We start from the raw sequence: 25,058 nt of genomic DNA on the forward strand, positions 1-25,058 counted from the left end.
CAGTAGATCTAGGTCACCCAGCAATACGTCTGTTTAAAGAGAGCTGATTATAAATATTTGAAATACAAGTGGCCATAGAACCTCCCCATTGTTTAAAAAAAAAAACCACAGACTGGAGCTGATGAAAGCAATTAAAACCCCACCGAGTTATTTGTATGTTTGCAAACTCGAACTAAACTCAAACAAATGCGCAGCAAGTGCTTGCCTGAATGGGGCAGCTTTTTGCAGGAGAAGCAGTCCAGGAGCCGCTTAAAGTCTTATCACAAATGCAATAGGCTATGATTTTTGCTCGCATTAACGCTCAAGGAGGGTAGTAAAGGTAATTGGGGTGAAGACCAACCAGGGTCTGGCCAGCTCAAGCAAAGCCCAGGACTTCGGCACCTGCACTTAAGAAGCCGTGGCCGGAGCTCTCAGCCTCCCAGGATTCTGATTGGTAAATTAGGACGCAGCCAAGAAAAAAGCTTTGAGCCAAGTGAGAAGCGCCATTCAAGCCAACTCCTGGGGTCATTTTTAGAGCATATAAGTCATCATTACTTCTAATGAGTCTGAAAATTGCTCTCATAAATAAGTCACTGCAGTTATTAAGTGTTGTTTTTCCTACCGAAGGCGTGCATGCTTGCCCACTGATTTATTCTTACAAACGCTGCGTGTTCCATATTGTAATATTTTTGACCGGCGGGCGGCTGGGAGAATGCTCCGGTAACGCTACAAGGCTGCGGTCGCTTCTAACATTCTCATTCCTCAGGGAGTTCGACATACAAAGCAGGCTCGAAAACATACTTTCAAGTCGGTCCCTGTGACACCTCTGCTCACATAGCCAGACAAATCGCTCCTAGGGCTAGTCGTCTGGAGGGATCTAACCCAATCTGGAGTGTGTGATCAGAAGCAGAGACATTAATTCGTGTAAGTCGGAAGGGACTGGGGGCTGCAAGTGGGGCACAAGCTGTTGTCTTCAGCCACTCTACCCACGATATGTCACAGGCATCAGGCGAGGGATAAAGGATCAGATCCATCCATCCCAGCGGTGCATCTTTGCCTGTCAAATCAAATCAGCCACAGCAAGACTGGAGAGATGGATGCTTCCAGCATCTTAAAGGTCGAAGGGGAGATGATTGCAGGCAGACAAGATCAAACTCTTGGCAAATTCTCGTGGCATCAGGCTACCCCATCATCACTCCCCAGATTCCTCTTCCCCCCGCCCCAAGCCTGCCCAGTACATTGACCTCCTCTCCCTCTCTTCCCCTCGATCTCCTTCCTCCTTCTCCTCCTCCCCCGTGTTCGTTCCTTCCCCTACCAGTGCTATTATCAGATCATTCTTAGCCCCTTCAACCTCTGCCTGCTAAAGTTCTTCTCCAACAAAAGCAAACGGCGCTCGGGGATTTCTCCCTTGGATTCTACAAGTCTCAAAGTAACAAAGTGAGAAGGCACAGGAGGAGGGGAAGAGAGAAGACACAGTCATCGAACTGTCTGTTCGTGCAAATTGGCTGAGAGTAGAGGAGGAGGAGAGCGGGGAGGCAAGGGAATGGAGCGTCAGGCTGTGAGGATCTGGTTCTGGATTTCTCTCAGAGCAGCACCCAAACCAATGTCCTGGGAGAGCCCGAGGGTTGGAGAGAAGAGGCCAGGGAAGGGACGGGGTTGGGAGGGGCGCGGGGACGTGGAGCAGCCTGGCTCCGTGTGGGACTAGCAACTGCGCCAACTTGGGTGCCGCTTTTCCTCAGAGACTGAGGTGCCAAGAATCTCCAACTCGGAACTGTAGGCGAAGCCAGGTTATCCTGGAGTGCCTTGCGGAGCTTCTACTGAAAGCCGCTGCCGCCCGGCCCTGCATCCCAAGTCCCACTGCTCCTGCTTCTCTCCCCAAGCCCAGGCGCTCCCCAGGGGGCCCTGGCCAGGAATGACGGAGCGAGCCAGAGAGCAAGCCCAGCAAGCCGACTCCAGCCCTCTCTTTCCAAGAGCGGTTGGTCAGTGCATCCTGCAACATCCGGCCCCCCGGCGATTTTGCCCTGCATGGAGGGAACACTCCAGCTCTCTTGCCTCAAAGTGCTCCCAGTGTCAGGTCAAAGCGCCGCCGACCCGAACCGCGCCGGCGAGGCAGACTGGATGCCCCTTCCTCTCCACCTCAAAAGGAACAACACAACCCCCACCCACACTCCAGCCAGTTCGTCCGCTTTCCGGACAGTGCCTCAATGCCGGGACACAGCGCACAGGCTCGGAGCGCTCCACTGGCCACGACTGATTTTGGCGGTTCCCCACCCAACTTAATTTCTTTACCCCGCTGGAGAAAGAGGGATACCACTTTCCAAAGCCTTTCCAAGGCTCCTTTGCCTGCGCTTCAGCTCCAGGAGTCCAGACCCCTTCTGCCAACCCAATAATCATTTGTCGCGCGCCCTGCGCTGCTCCGAGCCCCCAGCCCAGTTCTTACCTGGAAGAGGCACCCAAGAGGCAGACGGGCTGGGGAACCGTAGTGGAGGAAGGTCAGGACCAACAGCTGCGCGACTCACCACCAACCACTGTCTCTGCCTGCCTGGCTGCCTGGCTGCTCCCTCGCTCTATGCCACTCCTGTTTACGTGACTTCAGCCCGTGATGAAGGAGGCAGCAAGCTTTGTCCCGGGAGACGGAGAGCTGTGGCCGGGGTTCCCCCAGTTTGGGAGGGGGCCGGGAGAAGCGCCCCTAATGTCAGCCTAGGGACTAGAAGAGGACGTAGAAGGGGAGTTCCCTTAGGGTCAGGGAAACGGGCCGATCCCGGGGTATCCAGGGAGCTAAGTCTTTGCCTCACTAGGGGCCTGGGAAAGCCCAACCAGGGGTCTTGAACCCACTAAGCTCTGCTATCTTCTGCCTCCCTATCCGCCAGGCGTGAAAAACAAGTTCTCAAGTTTTGCCAAAGAGAGAAGTGGGAACCCCGAGTTCCTGCGGGACTACGAAGTAAATGACCACAGAGAACAGAAAGCCGGGAGAGAGCTGGGGCGAAAGCGGAATGTCGATGGTCAGAGTTGTCTTCCTTCCCCGCCAGCCGACCCGTTGTCGAGGGACGCAGGTGGGAGGACGCGATCCCCAGCCACTCAGCCCGAGCTTGCTAGAGCCGGGAGAGAGCAGAAACAGCACTGCCTGGAGCCGGCCCCCACAGAGGGCCCACCTGATTGGCTAGGCCTAACTGGACAGCCCCCCCATTACCCCCCTGCTCCGCAGCTGTCCACGTGGGTAGTGTCACTCACCGCCCCCGCCCGCTGGCGCGTCCCCTCACTCTCCCAACCACCACCTCCGCCTTCTGCTCTGTCCTCCCCTTCTCAAAGAGCCTCACTCAGGACACGAAGTAGGTGGAAGGGAAGTGATCCCGAGGGTCTCAAGGGAAGGACAATGAGTGAGTCTTCCTGGGGCAGCGACATCTTCGTTCTCCCTACCTGGACAGGGAAAAACCCTCCGAGGCAGCCCCTGGTAGCTGGACTTAAGATGAGCAAACCTCACGCCCTCGCCATCCCTGGGCCTTCCAGCAGTTTACAAACAAACATTGTTATGCACAGCAGCAAATAGTGCATGCATATATAATTCATGCGGTTATGTAACCTTCTGGCATGTCAAAAAAAAAAAAAGCCCCATTCCTAGACCCTTGACGGAGAAATACCCACGAAGCCTGTTTGGCCCTCCTCGACTGCCCTTTGCAGTGAGATAATGAGTCTCATGCCAAGCACCTCTGGCCTCTCAGCTGCACTCACCACATACTCTTGCCATATTATTTTGATCATCCTTTAACATGGAAGCCTTGAAGCCCTTCCACTGGAAAAGTGGGCCATCACAGCCCAAGACTGCAGTGTTGCCAAGCTGACATGAAACTAAAGAAAAAAAAAACTTTAAGAATTCATCATCCCCATTTCACCAGAAGAAAAAGACTCAGGGGTGACCTGAAACTATAGCTTCTTCTGCATAGGACTATCCCTTACTAAACCAATTCCAGTGGCTTCCTAGAGTCTTTAGGAGAAAATAGAGACTCCTCTGCTGTTGTTTAAAAAACCCTTCACAACCTGACCCCAACCTGTCTGTACAGTCTCGTTGGAATTACCCCTTCTGCCACACCCTATCATTCAGCCAAATTGGCCTTCTTTCTCTGGTCCTCACTCATGACACTCCATCCCCATTGTCCAAAATACACTCTTATCTTTTTATTCAGTCAAGTCTCTGTGACTCTTTTTGGGGTTTTCTTGGCAAAGACACTGGAATGGTTTGCCATTTCCTTCTCCAAGTCATTTAACAGATAAAGAAACTGAGCAAACATGATTTAGTGACTTGCCCAGGATCACATAAGTTTCTGAGGTCACATTTGAACCCAGGTTCTCCTGACTCCAAGGCCAGAGCTCTATCCACTGTACCACCTAGCTGCCCCTCCTCCTTTCTAAACTGTCTTGTACATTTTGTATCCATTTGTATCTATTGACTTTATATTTGTATATATACTTACATTTTATATGCACTAATTGTTTCATTCTTTGTCATTCATATCCCCAGCACCTAGTATATAGCATGTTGTAAGCACTTAATAAATATTTCTGTTGCAGTTGTTTTCAGAAGTTCAGAAAAAATCCCAGTAGCATGGCATCCTAAGGGAGATTTGGGAAGTCCTTTGAAGCAAGGAGCGGTCTTATTTCCCCAGCTTTCCATCTCTGATTCCCATTCATAAAAGGAAAATCATATTGGGATTTTCTGAAAAGGAACAAGTTGATATCCCCCTCTTTGGGAAGACTATCCAACACTGAATATTGCCTTCAGACTATTCCATAGAGGAGTAGAAGCTATGGGAAGCATGTTTCACTAACAGCCTTCATGTAGAGTACCTGCCAATTTCCACTGATTTGCCAGTTACTGGCACCAAAATAATCTGATGAACTGAACTGTGCAGACCAAATCATTAAAAATAATCCAGGGTAGAAAGACTCATATATTATCACAGCGTCCTGATAAGACTTCATTCATTCATGCAACAAACATTTAAACAAGCACCTGCTATGAGTTGTCACTATGCTAAGCCCTGGAGGATGCAAAGATGAATGACAGAGTCCCTGCCCTCATGGAGTTTACAATCACTAGTAGAAGATATAAGACAGATACATAAATAACTATTATAAATATGAGAATGATATAAGTCCAAGGGAGAAATGCCAAACATTTAAAGAGACTTGAGGAAGGAGACAGCATTCTGTGGATGAAATGGGAGCAGGAATCAGAGAAATCTTGATTGTGACATCTGAGATGGGCTTTATAGGAAGGGAAAGATTTCAACAGGTTCAGGGTAGGAGGGTGCAGTAGAATAGGGTGAAGAGATGAGGAAGGGCCACTATTTTAATCTTTCTTTATTGAAAGGTTCCTTTTATTCATTCTGAGCCCTCACTCCTGTCCTGTTTGCTACCAGCTTAAACTCATTGAGATCAAGCACATCAATGCAAAAGTTGTTAGAAATAGGCCTAAATTCTTCATATTTCCATATAGAAAGGACACATGAAGGAAGCAGGCACAGAAGTTTCCAAAAATGCCTCACTTGACTAGATCTCCATTTGAACATTCTCCACCTGTTCATCCATACTGATATTTGAATTTTCCATTGTAAACGTCAAGAAAATGAGAATGATTTCTATTTATTTGTTCACATAACAATATTCCATTCAGCACCATGGATGTCCATTTAATCCATCCCATTATGATTTGCTTGAGTCTGTGAAGAAAAACATTCCAGCTCTCCTATCCTACTGACAAAATTTTGTTACCATAAAGTGAAATGTAGCAAAGCGTTACCAATTCCTCTCTTACTCTGGTATAACTCTTTATTTGTAGGCTATCAGAAATAATGGAATAAAAAGTAGAGAAGGTAAAATGCACTTATATAGCATAACAATTGCAATGGATATCTCATTCAACTCTAGGATCATGCCACAATCTGTATTCAATGTGAGGAGAAGATATTCGGCTCAAGCCCCCATTCTCATTTTTTTTTAACAATAGACCGGGAAGGAAGCATAAACCAAATAAGGTATTTAATTGCAAGTTAAGTAAGTAACATGGGAAAGCCAAGCAATTGAATAACTCTCACTATTACTCACACACCCTCCCATATACAAATAGATATAGTTTCCTACAAACTCACAAGCTAGTAGGGAAGAGAAGCCCTCCCTGGAAAAGGCATTGAAGCCAGAAAACTGTTCTTGTCTGAATTCGTTCTATCTCATGCATTCCTTTGTCTGTCCAAAAGCTCTGGTCCTCCTTGGCTCTGCCCTGTAGCCATTCTAACCAAGGCTGGGAAGCAGACTAGTCTACTGCTGTACTCAACCAACATAAATGTCATTTGCTGAAATTCCACCTTCTGCTGATACTTATCATCTGCAAACCTGCTGCTGTCAGCTGAGGAAGTTTGGCCACTGTTGTTGCTTTGGGTAGTATTGTTTTCTTAGGGTATAATATGCCAGTCACATGTTCTCAGAGATGTTTATAAGCAACCTCTGATCAGGTGGGACAAAAAAGGGCCAAGCTACATAGGCAAGTGTGAGACTTTCAGGTTCACCTCTCCTAGCATATATTCCTATTTCAGTTAGGGAAACTTAATTTCAATGACCTCTTAATTTCAATCACCTTTGCCTCAGTTCAATGTGTAAGCAGACTTCCATTCCCCCTAAATGAGCACCCAGTAAATATTTCTGAGTCTTGGAATGTGTGTGTGTGTATGTATGTATGTATATGTATATGTGTGTGCGTGTAATATACACACATGTGTGTGCATATATGCATATATACATATGTGTATATACACACATGTACGCATGGTTATATATGTGTATGTGTGCATATATATATCCATCCCTTTTCACTTGTCCTTCCAACTTCTGCCATGCAACCTGAAGCCTCCAGAGAGTAGCAAAAACATTGGGGGAGGAGGTTCAAGCTGACAGCCTTCACTGGCAGTGTCATGGCAAGACCCTCGTCTTCCTTACGTAACGGTCCATTATTTTCATATAACTTATTTTAGGCTTTGAACAAATTGTTCTTCAAAATTTGTTTACCTTGTAAATATCCAGAATTAAAGATTCACTTTTCTTTTGTCTTAATTTCCACCTGGCTCAAAGTGAGACTGGCAGTTATTCTGATAAATGGAACATCTGATTTCATCTGGTTTCATTGTCCATTCTGTTGCTCAGTATGTTCAGAGGTAATGTTACTGGCCCTTCCCAGAGCAAGATTCTTCATTGACTCAAAGCAATACCTCTTCAATATAATACAGAAGAATGAAGACTTTTCCCCTTTCTCCAATAGGCTGCCTGACCTAACTCTGTGCTGGATCTGAGCACTGGCTGCCTTACAAAGAGAAGGATAAACCATCTTGCAATGGGAATGCAGATCTAAACACGGCTGCATCTGTGCTATGTGTATCAGATTCTATTCTGGTTGGTTCCCCATGGTGTTGGTCAGGAGGAAAACCGGGGAACTTGGAGCAGTGAAAAGATGTGAAACTAAACCCATTAGCTTATTCTGCCCAGCCCAGGATTCCAGTTTTAACCAGGAAGTGGGCAGCCTTTTAGCCTCTTTATTATTTCCTACATTGAAGGCTGGTCAACGTTGTTTTAAAATTCTGGAAATCAAACAAGATCTGGCCATTATCTTTGGGAGGAAGGCTTGGGTGGGTGTAGCCATCCTTCCTGTTCCTGACCACACCACTTTAATAATTTACAGTGTGTATGAGAGCACTACTTCAGAGCAAATTAGCACAATAAGAATATATGGAACCACAATGAAAGAATATTTTTACTGATTATACAATGAAAACAGCCTCAAAGATAGATTCCAGCCATGGTCAGCCCTAGGCAAAATTATGAAGTAGGCAGCTTATCTTCCATACTCCTCACCAACCATTTGGACGTCCTCTCTGCAAACACTTCCCCTCTACAGATGCTCAGCATCCTTGAGTTGCTCCTCAGTTGCCAAAAACCCCAATAGTTTTCCTTTATTTGAATCCATCTTGTATCCTATCCTCAGACCTTTCCCTTTTTCCTTCCTTCCATTGAAATTTATCTATCCCATCTCCTGTTACCTGTCAATGGGTCAGTCTGTCAACAGATCTTTGTTAAATGGTTACTATGTGCAGCTATTCTGATAAATTTGTCCAAATTAATGAATGCCAACATGTTATCGCTCCCAGGGAGCTCTCTGCGTTTCAGCAACACTGGTCTTCTTGCTGCTACTCACACAAAACACCCCACTGAACATCTCTGTATCTCCCACCCCCTTCTTAAAATCACAAGTCTTCTACAAAGCTCTTCTCAACCCCTGACTCTCACATGAGGCCTTTTTCTGACCTTTCCCCAGACTAGGGCCTCCTCACCAAAGAAAATTACCTTGTATTAATTCTGTGTCTGTTTTAGACAGTGAGTTCATGGAGAATAAGGACCATTTTTTGTCTTTCTTTGTATTCCCAACACTTAGCCCAACACAGTCGGCACTTAATAAACTCTAGTTAACTGACTAACTTTTGTATATTTATACACAGAGAATTAAATTCTTCAAGATATTTCATGTTTATCTTTGTCTCCAGTACCTAGCACAGTGCCTGGTACACAGTAGTTATTTAATAAGTGCTTGTCAATTAAGTGATTGAATAAAAGGGGCCTCCTGGAGACAGTGACTTAATCTAAAGGTTATACCTCTTGCAGGTGGGACTATCAGTCTTTGTAGCAGGCTAATGGAGAGGGAGTGAGGATCAGGGAGATTGCGACAAAGTATACGTAGCAGTAGTCAGATCTTCCCAATCCCACTATATAGCAGTTCTGGTACCAGTTCACTAATACCATCTTCCCTCCAGCTAGGCAGCCCCATTGCACTGAGACAAGGAAACATGAGCTCCTACCTCTGAAAAGCAAATATGTTCAAAATACTTCCTTCCTCACTCTCCAACATAGATCCTTCAGGATGTAAAAGAGAAACACTGATGAACTAGGAGTCCACAGGAGGGTAACCGGGAAGGGAAGAACTTTAATCTCTTTTAAGATCTGCTCTCTGATTTCTCTTGGTTGTGGTTATGTGGGCCCATATCCTTTTGCAACAACGTTGTTTCAAACCCTCTGGTCATTAGTAGTTTGGTTATAGACCTGGAGTAAAAATGCAGATTTTATATATAAATTGTATATAAATAAATGTAGAATCTGGAGAAAATGGACAATCTCCCCTGTAAGTATCTGTCTACATTCCAACGAAGACTTAGTGACCTCCAGGTTGTACCTTTTATATTTGCAATAGCCTTTATCTTGGATCTCAGATCAGTATCGTAGAATCTCAGAACTGAGAAAGGGACCCCAGAGGTTATCAGTCTACCCCATACATGAACAGGAATCCTATGACTTTGCCAACAAATTCCTAGCCTCCTCTTGAAAACCTAGCATAATGATGATCTCGTTACCTTTAGAAGCAACTCATCCCATTTTCCCCGCATAGAGCCTAGATCAATCTCCCTGACACTTTGATCCTATACTTTTAGTTCTGCCCTATCAACCCATCCAGCACAATTCTAAACTTTCTTTCAAATGACTGCCCTTCAACCTCTTAGAGACAGCTAATAAACACATCCTCCTTCGTCTTCTCCTCTCCAATCTAAACATCCCTGGGTATTTCACCTTGTGCTTATTTGGCATAAACTTGTTGCCTTCATCATTCTGGCTGCCTTCCTCTGAACACTCTCATTTTAAGAATGTCCTTGCCAAAATATGACACCAAGATCTTATCTAGTAGATTTCTAAGCTTATTTCTAGTACTATGCTCTTCCTACTGACCCCACAATCTCTCCAAATTTACCATAATCTTCAATAGGGTAAAAAGCTCTTCTGAGCACAGCGTCCCCTTTCCGTTGTCTTCTCCCTCTCAACTCAAGGTCTTAACAGTAAGCTACTCTACCCTTATTCAAAACTTCAATAAAATGAAAATTAATACCAATTACCAAAATTAATACTGCTAGCACCAAAAAGTTGGTTTTGATGTCCATCCTGTTGAATGGTTCAAATATATACTATTACTTTTTGAGCAGATCAAAATAATATAAGCATTCTTAAATTCCTATAATATGTGGTGGCCCAGAAAAGTAGAAGGAGGTCCATGGTGTATAATAAAGATATTTCTTGGGGTAATAGGCAAGAGAATGAGTTTCTGGGGAATAACAGGCCATATAATGGGTTTGGTTCAAAAACATAAATCACAGTACAAGATGGTGGAGGTACAACTATATCTGAAAAAGGGTCTTATAATACTGCAAGCTTTCTGTGAGTCAACACAAGATGCAGCAGCCCAGAAAGCTATTGTGATTCTCAGCTACATTAAGAAAGGCGGTGGCCCATCAGTTGCGGAATGGCTAAACAAGTTGTGACACATGATAGCGATGGGATACTATTATGCAATAAGAAATGACGAACTGGTTAATTTTAGAAAAACATGAAAAGACTTGCATGAAACAATGTAGAGTGAAATGAGCAGAACCAAGTGAATGTTGTACATAATAACAGCAATACTGTTCTAAGAACAACTTTGAATGACTAAGTCATTTTGAGTATTATTAATACTTGAATCAACTACAAAGGACCTATAAAGGAAGAAGCTGTCCATATCCAGAGGAAAAAGTGATAAAAAGAAGTATATATAGTATGGTTTTACATACATATACATATTTGTATCTAATGGTAGCCTTTTCTAGGGAAGGGAGGGAGAAAAAAAATAAAAAGTACACAGCAGAGAACAAAAGAAAACTTAGAAGGAAGCGCAGAAAAGAAGGGTAGTTTTGAAAATGATGTGTAGGATTTATTTCAAAGTTTTTCAAAACAAGTAAACTGTGAAATGGAAATTCATGGTTTTATATTGAATCCTCTTTTTATGTTGTGTTGTGTATGTGGAAATGTTCTCTTTTTTGGTCTTTTTGTATCTAAGTTCAAAATGAATATTTTTTTAAAAAGGACAGTATATGATGGCTGAGTGGATGAATGGTCACAGATGAACCCAGCTCTCACACACATATTCCAGCAAAGGTCTAACAAAATCATCAGAATGTATAATGACTATGAAATCTAGAGAGAAACACTTTCATAGGTATCTTCATCCAAGCTAAGACTGAAGAAAAAAACAAAGTCTAGACAGAAGCCTGTACCAAACGGCCCTGGGCAAAGGGTCCTTCCAGAAAAGCTAGGATGAGTATAGCTGGAAAAGGTAGAAAGCTACCAGCACAGACCAGAAGCATTCCTGGGGCATCCCAACTCAGGGCACTTGATACCTGGTGGCAGGAAGATTATAATACTCAGATGAAGCTGCAAAGTTGTTAGAAGCCAAAGCACTTTTGTTACTCTGATTACAGAAGCAGAGCTGGTTGCTGGGAGCACCTGAACCTATAAACCAGTATGGTGCAAGCTCTTCACAGTGCTCTGACCTGAGATGTTCCAGGAGACCCTGAAGACTGATCACAGACGATCTAGGGAGACCTGAGTCATGCCAGCACTCTGAGCACAGACACACATGGGGAAATGGAAGCCAACAACAGGAACTGAGGAATAAACAAGGATTGACCACTCCATGCAAGAATTCAGGAGGCAGCGGAGACTGACCTTGGTGCAATGTTCCTGTAGAAATTTTGATTGGAGGGGCAGCTAGGTGGCACAGTGGATAGAGCACCAGACCTGGATTCAGGAGGACCTGAGTTCAAATCCAGTCTCAGACACATAACACTTATTAGCTGTGTGACCCTGGGCAAGTCACTTAACCTCATTGCCTAGCCAAAAAAAAAAAATAAATTTTGTTTGGAGCTAGGAGCAAAACAGAAGACACTGAACATTCTGAAGAAATATTGTGCCCAGGAGAAAAACCCAGAAATCTCCATACAACTACAAGGAAGCCCCTGATTTTTTTTAAATGACTTAGCCATAAGGACTATGAGAGAATCTGAAAGAAATGACACATTTTTTCTGAGACTGCTAATTTAAATTCTCTATTTGTTATTCTCTTAATCTGGATATTATATATACATATATTAATATTTATCCATTCAAACATTCAAAGAATGACTAATTCTATTATTACATAAACTGTTTTTACTTATCAAATTCTTACCTAAACCAGGGAAAGACAAAGCAGGGGTCAGGGGGAAGAACAAAAGAATACTTCTAATTAATATCAATCCAAAAATATTAAATCAAATATTAGCATAGCAATATATTTAAAAGATGGTATGCTATGATACAATATTAGGTTGGATTTCTACTAGGAATGCAAGATTGGTCTAATATAAGAAAAACTATAATTTTAACACACCATATAAATTTTTTAAAACATTAGAATCACTGATTATATCAATATTTGCTGAAAACATTTTTGAGAAAATACAACACCCAGTTCTGTAAAAAAAAAAAAACCATAAGGAGGAAATTCGTTTTTTTTCCTAATAAAGTAAATAGGACCTATCTAAAAATCAAACATTAGCAATATACATAATGGAGAAATGCTAGTATTATTTCCAAAAAAGATCAGGGGTAAAGCAAAAAAAAAAGTCTATTATTACCATTATTATTTGACATAATGCTATTACAGTAATGACAAGAAAAAGAAAGAACAGCATAGCCAAAGAGGAAACAAAATGATTACTTCTGTAAATAATGATAATCTACTTAGAGAACCCTAGAGATTCAGCTAAAAATTAATTGAAACAATACCTTAAGCAAAGTATTAGGGTGTAAACTAAATTCATATAAATCATTACATTACCAATGGCATATTGCATGGCATATTAGCAATGAAACACATCAGGAAGAGTTTAAAAAAAGAAATCCTATTCAAATAAGTACAAAACTGTAAAAATATCCAGAAGTCCACCTACCAAGATGCACACAGGAACTATATCAATATGACTACAAAACACTCTACCAAAATACTTACCTAAATAATTGGAAAGATATTAATTGTTTGTGGATGGGTCATTCTAATATACTAAAAAATGATAATATTACCTAAAATAATTTACTTATTCAGTGCCATACTAACCAAACTACCAAAGAGTTACTTCATAGAACCAGAAAAAATAATAACAAAATTCATCTGGAAGAACAAAAGGTGATGAATATATGAGATATAATGAAAAAAAATTTGGAAGGAAGAGGATATAACAATACCCAATCTCAAACTATATTACATTGCATTAGTCAGCAAAATTATTTGGTACTGATTAAAAAAAAAAAAGAAAAAAGAAAATCTGATCAATGGTCATGAGATCCAGAAGCAAACGTAGCAGCATAATATTTGATAAATCCAAAGATCCCAACTGTCTGGTTAAGGACTCATTATTCAACAAAAAATACTAGGAGAACTAGAAAACAGTCATACAGAAATTACAGTTAGACAAATATAATAATAATAGCTGGCATATATATAATGTTTTCAGTTTTACAAAGTTCTTTACAAATATTATTTCATTTTATTCTTACAACAACCCTGGGAGATGTGTTATTATTATCCCCATCTTAGAGATGGGAAAACTGAAGCACAGAGCCATTAAGTAACTTGCCCACGGTTGCACAGCTGCTAAGTACCTTAGACCAGATTTGAGCTAAAAGCTTCCTGACTCCAGGTCCAACATTATACGCACCGTGCCATCTAGCTGCCTATTGTACCAGATACCTCAATAGGCTCCAAATACATACATGATGGAGATATAAAAGGTCATATCATAAACAAATTAGAGGAATAAAGAAGGAGATAGCTTTGTGATTATGGATACAAAAAGTGTTTAATTAAACAAGATACATAGAGGATCACAGAAGATAAAATGGACAATTTTGATAACATAAAAGTGAAAAGCTTCTGCAAAAACAAAATCAATGCAAGTAAAATTAGAAGATAAATAATGAACTGGGGGAAAATCTTTGTAAATAGTTCTTCTGTTAAAGGTGAGCTAGGGAATAGAATAAAATAGTCTAAGAACAAGAGCCATTCCCCAAAAGAAAAATGATCAAATGATATGAACAGACAATTCTCAAGATGAAAAAATCCAAGCTATCACCAACCACATGAAAAAATGTTCTAACTCACTAATATAAAGAAAAAGTCAAATTATAACAACTCTGAGGTTCCACCCAACATCTATCAGAATAGAAAAGATGATTAAAAATGGAAAATAAAAAAATTTGAAGGAAATAGGAGAGAACAAACACACTAAAGCAGCATTGGTGAAGCTGTACCATTCCAGAAAGTAATGTGGAACTATGTCCAAAAAGTCAATAAAATCTGCATACCCTTTGACTCAGTGATACTATTACTAAGCACATGCCTTATCAAATCAAAGAAAGAGGGAAAGGATCCATATGTACAAAAATATTCATTGCAGCACTTTTTGTTGTAGTAGAGAACTAGAAACTAGAATTCTGGTACTTATTAACTGGGATGGCTGAACAAATTATGATACATAAATATAATGGGATATTATTATACAACAAAATATGACAAAAGAGGTATATTTAAAGAACCCAGGAAGACTTATATGAACTGATGTAGTGAAGTGAGCAGAACCAGGAGAACAGCATATAAGGTGACTACAACAATGACAAGAAAAATGACTTTGAAAGCCTTCAAGACTCTGATCAGTGTAATAACAAATCATGCCTACAGAGGACAGATGATGAAACATGCTGCCCACCTCCTGAAAAATGGCAACGGACTAGATTTACAAAATGAGATGTACATTTTAGAACATGGCTAATATATGGATTTGTTCTGCTTATTTGTTGGGGTGGGGCAGGAATTTCAGGGGAGGAAACTGAGATACTGATAGTAATGTCAAAAAAGAGCTAAGAAAACATTTTGAAATTCACAGAAGAGGATATAAGGTTCAGGAGGACACTCAGACAAGCAAATGAGCTCTGAAACTAACACACTGCATTTTAATATACTTTTTAAAAAAAAGCCAAGCTCTGTGGATTACAGAGACTTGATTTCATATTCCATGGTCACCCAGATATTAAGCCTGAATCAAAATCCCATCACAAAGGCCTATGTTCAAATCCTGCCTTAAAGGTTTTGTGGCCATTGGCAAGTCACTTAACTTCTCTAAGCCTCAGTTTCCTCATCCGTAAATTGGAGATAATAAAAACCATGGGACCTACCCTACAGAGCTGTTGTGAAGGCTTTAATGAGACCATATATATAAAGCATTTTTACAGATGGTGGTGTGTTGCACAGAGCACTAGACCTGGAGTCAGGAAAACCTGAGCTCAAATCTCATCTCTGACATTTTCCAACCGTGTAACCCCAATAGGCCATTTAACCTCCCTCTGCATCAGTTTCCTCACAGTAAAATGGGACTAATAATAATTGAACACACTTCCCAGGGTTGTGATGAGGATAAAATGAGATAATATTTATAAAAGCACTTTGCAAAAGCACTCTATAAGTGCACTATTATCATTATTATCACTAAACACTATATACAATCTGATTGTTATTACTATAATTATAAAATCTGTATCTTACCAAATAAGTCCGCTTTGGTTTGAAGAGATCATTGTTCTTACTGAAAGCATCACACTAGTCTGACATTCTAACAAAGCTATCAACAAATAGGCAAAATGACAGTTAGTGCTCTGTCTTGTCAGATTATTGGAGTTCATGGTCATTAGAATTTAGATGTCTTGTGGTTAGGATAGTGATAAATATAGGAAGGGTAAAGCAGACTTTTGACAGCATTGTATCTATAATGAGATGCTTGCAGATGGAGGAATTTTTTAATAAGCAGCCTGAATGAGCAGCTCATTCATTCATCATACTAAAAGTCAAAGAAATCACCACAGTAGAAGGAACGAGAAATATGAGGAGACAATGAAATGAAATAAATGAAATCACGAAGGAAGGAATGAAATCATGCAGTGAAGGAAATCATGACAGTTCAAATGCAAGATGGGAAAAGAATAAAAGCAAAGACCTCCAGTAGCTAGGGGGTGCAGTGGCTTAACCACCGGATTTGGAGTCAGGAAGACCCTGAGTTCAAATCCTGCCTCAGATACATTCTGGCTGTGTAACCTTGGCCAAGACACTGAACTTCTATAAACTTCAGTTATCTCAGGTGTAAAAGGAAAAGACTGGACTTGATGACTTCTAAGATCCCTTCTAGCTCTAAATTTATGATACCGTAAACTCTATTACCACTTCCTAGAGAAAATGAAAGTGATGGAAAAGTCCCCACAACAAAGTGGCTCAAGAAGCCCAGAAACTGACTTAGCAAATACTGACTAACAAGTCATAAAAGTTCATTTGAAAACACCACAGGGGAGGACCATAGGCACAGAATGCGGGCATGGCGCTCTGTACACGAAGCATCTTAGAAGCCCTGACCTGCATCCCCTGTGCCTGGCACACAGCTTGTTAATTAATAAACGATTGTTGATTGGCTGCTGCGTGAGATTCTATCCAAAGACAACTGATCGAAAACAAACCTTAAGAGAATCAGTGAAACCAGAGTATTCTGGGAGGATTTGTCCATAAAAGCATAGGGATGGTAAAAAAATAAACACAAAATACAACGAACCTGGCAGCAATTTTGGAACAATCTATTCTCATAGGCAACCAGAGTGGAATCACCAGATGTGGATTCTACCACCTCTGCATCCAGCTCCTTATGTGATGAAACGGTAATGCGATGGCACTTAAGAACGATCCCATTGTGTCTTATTATTTATTGATCTCTTTTAAAAGCATCTAACTGGATAGAACAAAATGTATCCTTGATGGCTCTCCTAAACCCATTAATATGTTAAATTTATACAAGACTCTTACAGATTTGACTGAAGATAATTTTGTTTAATAGTCCACTGTGCATTCACCTCAAGCAAAGACCAGGTTAATTGTAGCAGAGATTCCTGCTTGACGGTGTCTGCTTGGCTCACAATGGTGCACATGTGGGTGGGATCACCTGGCCAACTCGGAAAGTCTTTGGGAGTGTCTGTGTGTATATGAAGTCAAAAGAGCAGCTTGTCCTAACCAAATATAAATGAAAGAAATCAGTTCAGGAGGCAGTCAAAAAAGCATCTGCAGGTTCAATTCTCAAGACAGGTCAAAGTGAGAAAAATTCCAATAGAATGGAGGAGGTCATGATTTAGAGCTGGAAGGTACTTTAGAGGACATCAAGTCCAAGCCCTTCAATTTATAGGGGAGGGAACTGGGGCAAGAAGAGTTAAGTGACTTACCAGGGTCATACATACAGTAAGTGTTTGAAGCAGGATTTGAACTCTGATCTTCCTTACTCTAAGTCCAGCACTCTACTCACTACACTATGCTGCCTCACTATCTTGATCCAAAAAAGGCAGCCAAGAAGATATTTCCAGCTGCCAAGCTACATGCCTTCTTTCTCATCTCTGGAAAATGAGAGTAGCCTACGCATATGTTGAGACCATTCTCAATGAAAACACACAAAGGGAAGAGGAAGAGTTTTGCCCTACATTTTCCAGTGGCTCCCATCTTTATGAGCTCATAGCTGAATGAGAGATACCGAAAATATAAAGTCTCTATTTTCCATTCATAGAAAAGAGCATTTGACTCAACCCAGCAGAAATGTAGCTTGAAGTATTTTCTCAGACAAGGTGTCTTTCATGTACATGTCAGTATTATGCAAAAATTTATTAAAAAGGTGGGGCAACTAGGTGATACAGTGGATTAAGCATTGGCCCTGGGGTTGGGAGGACCTGAGTTCAAATCTGCCTCAGATACTTACTGTGTGACCTTGAGCAAGTCACTTAATACTGATTACCTCAAAATTTAAAAAAAAAATCCATGCCAAACAAAATAACAGAGAGAACTTTATTCCCTGATTTACATGGCATTGACATCACAGCAGGTATCAGGCAGGAAGATAGATGAATGTTCATCAAAACTGTTTGCCAGTGCCTTCAACAATTCCTTTAAAAGGCCAAACAAAAGAATTTCTGCTAACTAGTGAAAGTCTTAATATGCCAGGGCATTTTCCCAGATGACATTCAACTAATTGCATTTGGTTCCAGAGCTCTATAAAGCCTCCTTAGTGAAATCAATGAGCAACCAGAAACATTGATTAAGCACTTACTATGTGCCAGGAGCTATATTGGGTACTAGGGAGATGAAAACAAAAATGAACCAGTCCCTGCTCTCAAGGAGCTTCCAGTTTATCAATCAGTGAATCAACAAGCATTTATCAAGCAGCCATTATATGTCAGACTCTGTTCTAGGCACTGAGGACATGAAGACAAGAACTGAACAGTCTCCACCCCCAGAGAGTTTACATTATATCAATGAGACAACCTGTCTATAATATTTACAAAGTCCGTACAACGTAAGTACATGGTAATTTAGGGGAAAACAAATGAGCAGTTGGGAGAATTAGGAAAAGTTTCATGTGGAAAATAGAACTTAAGTTTTGAAGGAAACTAAGGGTCCTCACATATTCACACCATTACAGTCACTGGGGATACTCAGTACAAACACAAAGTAACTGGAAATTAATTAGTTTAAACCCACACACTGGAAAAACTAAGTGGATGAACTGCTTAATTTATGAAAGACAGATCAGTAGGTAACCATTGAGTTATTCCATCAATATATGTTGCTTAGACAAGTCCCTAGGTGGGTCATGAGCTAAGCCTGAAACTGAGCAGGAAGAGGAAATCAGACTATATTGTATTAGGGAAATTATACAGTGCTTTTAATGACCCCAAACTCTTTATCACTGTAAAAGCACACTTTTCACACCAATTTTCTTCTAAGTATACCATATAGCCCTAAATACTGGGACATTTAAGAAAAAGCAAGGTTTGAGGGGGCAGCTAGGTGGCGCAGTGGATAGAGCACCGGCCCTGAAGTCAGGAGGACCTGAGTTCAAATCTGGCCTCAGACCAAACACTTGACACTAGCTGTGTGACCTTGGGCAAGTCACTTAATCCCAATGCCTAAAAAAGAAAAAAAAAAAGCAAGGTTTAAAATAAGGAGCAGTGGAAAGCTATAGGGTGGATGTCATCAACCTGAAGCAGGTTACTATTGATGACTTATGAGAAATTTGTAGGTTTAAAAGATATTATCCACAATACGTATGAGCAGAAAAGTAGGTGGGCAAAAATGAGAAGCAATTTATGTTCCATTTCAGAAATACATTGATATCTTCAAGGTGCTAAAAGAACAAGGGGGAGGAGGGGCAGCTAGGTGGCATGGTGGATAGAGTACCAGTCCTGGAGTCAGGAGGACCTGAGTTCAAATCTAGTCTTAGACACTTGACACTTACTAGCTGTCTGACCCTGGGCAAGTCACTTAACCCCATTGCCTAGCCAAAAAAAAAAAAAGGAACAAGAGGGAAAGTTCCATCACATTGGGTGGGCCTTCCACATGTTACTTTTTTGGAAATATGAACAAGAATCACAAAGGCATGGGTGATGGGTGAGTTAGCCTAGCAAAATAAGGGACAAGAAAGATGCACACAGATACACTCACACACACACACTCATACCCCAAAAGTTGCCATACACCTAGTGGAGATGAGATACACGGGTATTTTTGCTTACTTGGATACTTTGAAGGCCATTTGTTTGATTCCAACTGATAAAAAAACATTCAAATAGCCTTCAAAATATCAAAGTAGGTAGAAATATCTGTGCATCCACTCTCTGCTTATTATATGGTAACCTTTGGGTATGAACCCTGTATCTATGGGAAGGGAAAGTAGAAGGGAATCTCTCTTGTCACTCAGTTTGCTATACTATTTAATTAGATGTCTTTTGTTTTGAACTGATATGTTCTCTGGATGCCTGGTTAAAAATATACATTGGTGGGGGCTTGTGCGTATGCTGGCTACCAGTACATGTGCCTTGAAGCTGAGGTAGATTTTGAAAGACCTAGTTGTGAAGGGATGCTACATGTTCAAAAAGAAAAGCAAGACATGAGTAAGGCCAAAGTCACCGGTTCAAGCTCTTTGTGGTGCTTGGCTTCACTCTCTTACACGGCCACAGAGTGCACCCCTAACATAAACCACCGACTCATAAATGTGCCATTGGTGCCCAGGGGAACTGAGCAGGAGAGTTTGAAAAGATGGGCCCAAATCCATTCCCACTATTAGACTCCTTATCTAGTATTCTTCCACTAGGATGCATGTGCTTTCCTATCAAATTTACAGCGAAACCCTTGCTTAGTTAGGGATTGTTGTTACTTTTGTTCAGCCCTTTCAGTGGTGTCTGACTCTATGTGATCCCATTTGGGGTTTTCTTGGCAGAGATACCAAAGATTTGTCATTTCCTTCTCCAGCTGGATTTAAAGATGAGGAAACAGAGGCAAGCAGGGCTAAGTAACTTGCTCAGGGTCAGACAGCTAATAAGTGTCTGAGGCCAGATTTGAACTCAGCAAACTGTGTCTTTCCGACTTCAGGCCTGATGCTCTATCCACTGCGCAACCTATCTGTCCTATCGGGGATTAGGGAAATCTAATCCCTAAAATGGGCAGCTAGGTGGCACAGTGGACAGAGCGCCAAGCCAGCAGTCAGGAAAATCTGAGTTCAGATGCAGCCTTAGACACTTACTGGCTGTGTGACCCTAGGCAAGTCACTTAACCCTGCCTGCCTCTGTTTCCTCATCTGTAAAGTGGGCTGGAGAAGGAAATGACAAATCACTGCAGTATCTCTGCCAAGAAAACCCCAAATGGGGTCACGAAAAGTCAGACATGACTGAAACAACTGAACAACAATTCCTAAAATGCAAAATTCCAACATTAGTCTGGACCACAAGTGCAGGGTTAATATCCAAGGATACTAATTCTGCATCAGTTCCTTTCTCTTTCCTGAAGTCAAATTAGGTTTGCACAGTCTGGTTTTACTCCCAGTTAGAGTCTAACACAAATTTATTGCTAGCTAATTTCTTACTGAGGAGAAACAGCTGAATCATTACAAGTATTTTGTCTATAGCAGCTAAATATTTTATATTGCTTAAAGTCTGAACTCTCGGACTGTGGATTGCAGACAACATTCATTATCTCAGAATCCATGTTTGTCTCATATTTTGATTTATAAAAAAGGAAATTGACTTTATTACTTAGATACAAAGTTTTAATAAGAGTAAATAAATTTCTCCCTCCCCCCTTCGGGGGAAAAAATAAACCGGAGGTGCTTAATAATGGCTTAAGTGGGCTGTAGAAAGAAACATGGTGTTGCAACATATTATGTGCACTATTTCATCCTGACCCAAACTTCTCTGGTCCTGTGGAATGCTAATGAATGCCCTCATCAAATGCAAAGGAAAATGGAACTAGTTGATTAGATACAGAGAAATCTTGGGCTTGAAATATACTTACGAAAATCACTAAATTGTCCTTGCAGACAGAACTCATAACCTCCAGTTAGCTTACCCTCCCCAGGATCCTTTACACTATCAGTTAATAATAAGTGAACATCTCCAGTGCCTACGTAGGAATAATTGACACACTGATTTGGGTAGCAGGCTTTAGGGCTCTGGGCAAACCTTGAACCAATCCTGCTCCATTCTCATAATGTCTAGAAAATGAGTAAATTTTAGATCATATGGTATGGTTTCCTTATTTCCTAGAACCCAATTTCATACAATCCATTTTCTTCAACTAATTAAAATTCTTTCTGGGGAGAGTCTTTTTTTTTTTTTAATGAACTATTCAACAGATACCTTTTTTAGGTACTCACATTTTTATAAAAGTTTCCTGAATGCTTATCCGTGCTTTGGAGGCCTAGTCTTTTTCCAGTCCATGACCCTATCCCCTAAAGAGGGCCTCTCCTTTCCAACAACTGAGAAATAAGTTTAAGGCAACATTCTAAAGTTACATCCCTCCAAGCTGCGTTGATCAACGTCTCAGTTTCTTAAGGTTTGGCTCATTCACAGGCGATTTTGAATTCATTTTCTATCCAATCTTAGGTAGTATAATTATTCTGCTGTGACATAGTATAATTTCAAAGTCATATGAGTCCCTCTCCCTCCTCCTCCCCCTCTCCCTCTTCTGCGTTTGCTAGCTAGATTTCTTTCTCAAAAACCAAGCCTCAAACTCAATTCACTCTGGAGCTCACAGATTGGACAACAATAGGTCCTTGCCCAAGTACCACTTAATGATTATTTGGGGGGGCCTCCTTGTTCAGAGTGAATGTAAATAGCAACTGATTCTCTTTTAACCAGCAACCCTGAGGGTCTTCTCTTCCCAGTTTTATTTTTTTTTAATTAAAGGCACCATCCCCTGACTCACTTCTTAAAGAGGTCTATTCACTGAATGGGCATTACCTCACTCAAAGTGAGAACCTGAAAAGACCTTAGCTTAAAAGGGCCAGGGTCTCCTGTTTCATCCTAGGCCATCTCCAGTCATCCTGATGAATATCTGGCCACTGGACCCAGATGGCTCTGGAGGAGAAAGTGAGTCTGGTGACTTTGAGCAGCCCTCCCTCACTCAAATCAAAGTCAATTACAAGTCATGTCACCATCTCCCTGATGATTCCCTCTCTGAAGGACAAACACAGCAACATGAGATCGTAGATTGAGAGCTGGAAGAGAACTTAGAGGCCATCCATTCCAAGCTTCTTTTATAGAGAAGGAAAGGGAGGGACAAAAAGTTAAAGTGACTTGCTCAGGGTGACTCAGCTAGTGTATGTCTGAATCAGGATTTGAACCCAGGTCTTCCAGACTCCAAGTCCAACACTCTACTTAAGATGCCATGCTGCTCACTAGGACCTGCTGGAGAGAGTAGATTTTACAGAGATCTGGGCCTTTCCTAGAGTAAGCCTTTATATTAAACTAGACTTTTCAGATGTGTGTTAGACACGACCTGAAACACTGTAGAACAAAGAAATGACAGGAGTCCCAAGGCAAAGGGTCATTTGCACTGGTTATAATGGACAGGGCATGTTCTGCGAGTCAGGGTTCTGGTCTTCACCTGGATAGCTATATTATCTTGAGCACTTTAGCCCCCTTTTTAGGAGTTCAGGTTCCTCACTTGTGAAGGAACTTGGGAGGGGTTGGCATTTCATGACAATGATTCCAAAGTAGAAAACACCATATAGAAACAATTACTATGATGCTACCAATCAATCACTTAGTCAATCAAGGTGGTATAGTGGATAACGTGCTGGGCCTAGAGTCAGAAAGACCTGAGTTCAAATCTGGCCTCAGAGACTTGCTAGCTATGTGACCCTGGACAAGTCACTCTACCCTGCTTGTTTCTGCTTCCTCAGCTGTAAAATGAACTGGAGAAAAAAATGGCAAACCACTATTGTATCTTTGCCAAGAAAACCCCAAATGGGGTCACAAAGAGTTGGACATGATTGAAATGACTGAACAGCCACAACCACAACAATAACAAAGCGTGTTGTGTGCTGATCATGATGTTACAACACACTGAGAGCACAAAAACAAAAATGAAATGGCCCCTCACTTCATGGAGTTTACAGAGTAACAGATCCTGGTGGTGGGTGGAATCTGTATCGACCCACCATTAGGATCTGTTCCATAAACCCATAAACTCAAGACTCAGGGGCTCTCAAGGATGATTATATAAATAGTGATTTGTGCCTTTTGTTTTAAGTATGGAAGGAAGACTATTAACAAATGGGGGTCATTATAAAGAAATTAGCTTTTGGATACCATCCAGTAACTACCATTGAGACTATGCTATTTTTGCAAAATAGGATGATATAATAAGGCCACTGCCATATCTTTTGCCATAAAAGAAGCTATAAATGGTTCTGATATCAATACATAAGCATACAGCAACGCATGAATTGAGTTATCATGCTCCCCCTGACTCTTCTCTGCTCCAAACTAAAACCCCTATTTCCTCCAATTGATACCTATATGAAATGGACCTAAAAACTCCCATTGCCCTTCTCTGAATGCCCTTCAGTTTCTCAATGTCCTTCCTAAACTGCAGCATCTAGAATTAAACATGATATTCCAAATGGGGTCTGACCGAGGCAGAGGAGAATGGGACAATCACCTCTTTCTTTATGGAAGCTGTGCCTCTCTTAATGTAGCCTAAAATCACAGTAGCTTTCTCAGCTGCCATGTCATATTGCTAACATATTAAGCTTGCAGCTCACTAATATCCCCAGATCTTATGTGATCAAACAATCAATAAGCATATATGTGCCAAATACTATACTAAGTGCTGGGGAGGCAAATAAAGTCACAAATTGTCCCTGCCCTCCAGGGCTCATATTCTAATGGCAGAGAGACATGTAGCTAGCTAGCTAGCTTCATACATACATATATACATAGATGTATAGATATATAGATAGGTACATAGGTAGATACATAGTACATTTATTGAGCGCTTATAATGTGCCAATAACAGCAAGATGCATACTAAGTAGATATTCAATGATAACATTTACTCAGTGGTATCCCAAGGCTCTGGTAGGATTTGGTAGATGGTCTTCAGCCATTGTTGCAGCAAAAAATTCATGTCCCCCTATCTTCCTGCTGATGAATCTCTCCAAAGTTAGCCAGAATGGTCCTTGGACCGCAGATATCCAATCACTGGGACCCTACTTGAAACTTCACCAGCTTTCCAACTTGAAACATCCCGTTACCATACTCTTTGAGCAACAAAGACCACCAACACATCCCAGGGAGACATGAAAATAAGACTGGAGTGGAGCTGACCCTACTACCAAGTGTTTCATATGAGTGTTAGAGAAAGGGAAAGCATAATACCAAAGATGTTCCAATTCAATGAAATTCCACAAATATTCATCAAGAACCTACTATGTGCAAGGCACTGTATGAGACTTTCTGGATACGAAAGCATAAACAAGACAGTCTCTGCTCTCCAGCTGCTGAGTCAGCTGGAAAAGATACCAGGCTGACCTCTAGCAAAGAAGCTTATCCAATTTAGCCCCCTCATTTTAGAGATGAAGAAACCAAAATATCACATAGGGAATAAACATCAAAGAAAGGATTTGAAGTCAGACCCTCTAATTCTAAGGGAAGTATTCATCTAGGATAAAACTGGCAATAAAGGGGAGAGAGAGCTTAACTTGTATCCTGTACCTTCCATGGCATCGTTGCTT

At 41.2% G+C, this 25,058-nt stretch overlaps 1 protein-coding gene across 1 annotated transcript in view; it reads right to left on the reverse strand.

Annotated features, from left to right (window-relative positions):
* The window catches only part of TAFA4 (TAFA chemokine like family member 4), a 182,822-nt gene extending 179,647 nt beyond the window's left edge, over window positions 1-3,175 (reverse strand). Inside the window, exon 1 of the mRNA XM_021007570.2 lies at window positions 2,420-3,175. The gene's annotated coding sequence lies outside the window, so the exon portion shown is untranslated. The remainder of the gene's footprint in view (window positions 1-2,419) is intronic.
* Window positions 3,176-25,058: the final 21,883 nt, after the last annotated feature.

Source organism: Phascolarctos cinereus, unplaced genomic scaffold (genome assembly GCF_003287225.1).
Source record: "Phascolarctos cinereus isolate Bilbo 61053 unplaced genomic scaffold, phaCin_HiC Scaffold_4;HRSCAF=312, whole genome shotgun sequence".
NCBI classification, from domain to species: Eukaryota; Metazoa; Chordata; class Mammalia; order Diprotodontia; family Phascolarctidae; genus Phascolarctos; species Phascolarctos cinereus.